The sequence below is a fragment of the Alligator sinensis genome, unplaced genomic scaffold (assembly GCF_000455745.1).
Source record: "Alligator sinensis unplaced genomic scaffold, ASM45574v1 scaffold74_2, whole genome shotgun sequence".
Classification (NCBI taxonomy): Eukaryota; Metazoa; Chordata; order Crocodylia; family Alligatoridae; genus Alligator; species Alligator sinensis.
Genome location: NW_005841931.1, coordinates 864,563 through 867,331, shown reverse-complemented (window position 1 = coordinate 867,331; position 2,769 = coordinate 864,563).

The following is a 2,769-nucleotide window of genomic DNA, read 5'->3' as shown; positions in this document are numbered from 1 at the left end:
TATATTTTACTTATGAGTAGGTGGCATCTGAGATAATCCATTGGCAGCCTTTCCAGCACTGGGTTGGTACCAAGGAGACATCTGGACCTGTTCATATCTGTTTAGATATAATTTACATTGTGTTAGGTGTTCTGTTTTAACCACTCCGTGCACATAGTGGGCTTACCAGCACCAGCATGCAGATTTTCCTTATGTCCACTTAAATTACACTTCTGAAAAATGATTTTTTCCACTTAAGAGCCTGATTAAGTGCCAGTTCATTTACTTACGTGTAAAGGTACTTTAGAAAATATCAGCCCTTGTGTTTTGCTTTCATTACTATTAATCTTTCTTAGTGGTTGTTTAGTGGTGCCAAGAGGTCCACTGGTTCTCATTTTTGGTGGGCTGGTTCCCATTTTGTAAGTGCTGTATACGCTTAGGATGAGAGATCCTGCCCCCAGAAATTTACAATCAAAATAAAGACAAGGTCTGACAAGTGAACGTAGAACAGAATGAAGTAGGACCTGGGTAAGATAAGAGCTGATTATCAGGAACACAAGTTTACATACTTTACTCAGGATAAAATGAGGTTTTATGCTGCTTTGTTTAAATCAGTGGTTTGTGACCTTTTTTTGAAATTGAGGCACCACTCACTGTATTTGAGGCAGTCTTCATTGGACTTAAGACACCCCTCTGTAACTTTTTTTTAATTGAGTGGCACCCAGTTTCCAAAACTAATTTATATATTACAGGGCTTACTTCCTTGCAGAAAGGCTGGGCAGTGAGGGTGGGGAATCATCCAGGCAAGAGACAAGTCTGACCCTGTGCTTGGTGTTTAATTCATCTGCTTATCTCCTCACATCTTGCAGTATCGTTCAAAGGATCTGATGGAACCTTGGTTGAGGATCACTGGTTTAAAAGGACAAGATGATAATGAATAGGTCACTCACCTAGGCACTGCTAGGCAGTTTAGCATGTTTGCAATTGTGGGAATTTGTCTTGCAAGACTTCTGAAGTGGCTTTGCAAACTGGAGGTAGGTTTTGTGTGGTTAAGCTGCAGTATGAAAGTAGATACCAAAGTACTTATGAAAGAAGCAGGCAAGTGCATAATGGAGACAGCCGTTGCATTTTCAGTAAAAAGCGACCATGATAATGAGGACTTAAAGGCTGGATAAAATGGGAGAAAGTAACTTATGAAGGGCCTTCAAAATAAGGATAAATTTGTATTTGGGCTGGAGACTGGAGCTTGTGAAGGACTCAAAGTTTGAATCAGTCTGAAAGAGAGATTTAGACTTTGTCTGGAAGTCTGTCTGTCTATACTGCAGTCACATGTAGACTTAATTAATATGTAATAGCTAAGTAACTTGGATACGAATATCAGGGTAGCTACCACATAGTGTAACTTGGTGTGAGATAACCGTCTTGGTATAGAAAAGTTGTTGGGTTGGGTTTTTTTTAGGTGAGTTTTTCATTCTGTACTGCCACAGTTGGACTATTAGTAGTGTCCAGGCTAGCTTATGAATTGTCTATTTGCTCAGTCTCATGGGTAAAGGTTTTTTTTCTTTTAAGATTTTTTTTTTTTTTTAATCCATCATTTGTTTTTCAACTTTTTGTTCTGATCAAATTTAGGAAATGTAAGCAGAGGTGCAAGAAAGCTTATTTTAAACACTTAAATTTTCTTTTTCTGTTTTCTGTTTGTTTTGTAATAATATTTTGAGTCAAAACAAAAATAGCTCTGAAGCAAGTTTATAAAATTCCGGGTCTACAGTCCTTGCATGACTAGGGCAGGGAAACCATCTTGTGTTTGAGCATCCTGAAGAAAACAAAAAAAAATACTTATCTCTATATTGGAAAGGGCACTTTACTCCCTTCTGTGATATTATTTAGATAACTTCACTTAGCATTGTGATATGGGGCCCTCTGTTATCTGAGAACCATGGTTGTTTTGCCAATTCAGTGAATGCTTGTTTTCTTTCAGATCCAGACAGTCTAAAATGAGACTGCTGCCGCCTCCTTGGCTAACTGTTCAATATCACCCCTCGCCCCCTTATTTTATTTTTTTAAAAAATTTTCCGTGGTCCAAGACAAATCAGCCAAATCAATTCCAAATCCATGAGTCAGTCCAGAAGCATAAGTGGCTGTACTACCAGCAGATATCCTCCACCCTCATCTGGGGATTCAGATGTTCCCAAATCCTTTGGCGGGCATCCTACATGCAGGCCCAATCCCAGAGGTTTGGGGTTTGGATGCCCCTGAGTTCCGCTTGCCCTCAAGCCATATGGCTGCAGGAACAAACTAGGGAAGAGTCTCCCACTTCCATAAAGTGGGCATAAAGCCAAGATCTCTCCACTCCAGCAGCTAAGTGGAAGGTTAACTATGCATTACCTTTGCCGGTACTACTGCACCCCTTCACTCTCTAGTACTCTTCACTGCAGAAGTGTCTGAGCTTCCCCTTACTGCAAAAGGGCTGGGAATCTAGCAGCCAGCCACTTGGAGAGGGTGAGGCACAGACTTTTAGCCTGTAGTGACTAGCTGGTTTGTAAACTCTGGCCCATGCCAGCAAAAGGCTGCCGACCTCTGTTCTACATTGTTGCTAATACAGAGTGAGGTGGGGACTGCAGAATGGTGCCCATGTGGCTTTGCACTTCTTGGATTGCTATGCAGCATTACTGGCATTTCCTGTATCAGTGTGTTGCCAGTCAAGGACAGCCCCAAAATCAGGCCTAATCAGGACAAAACCAACTGTGACTTCTGGCTGGTTGAGGACATAGATGACGTGTAGCAGGGGCA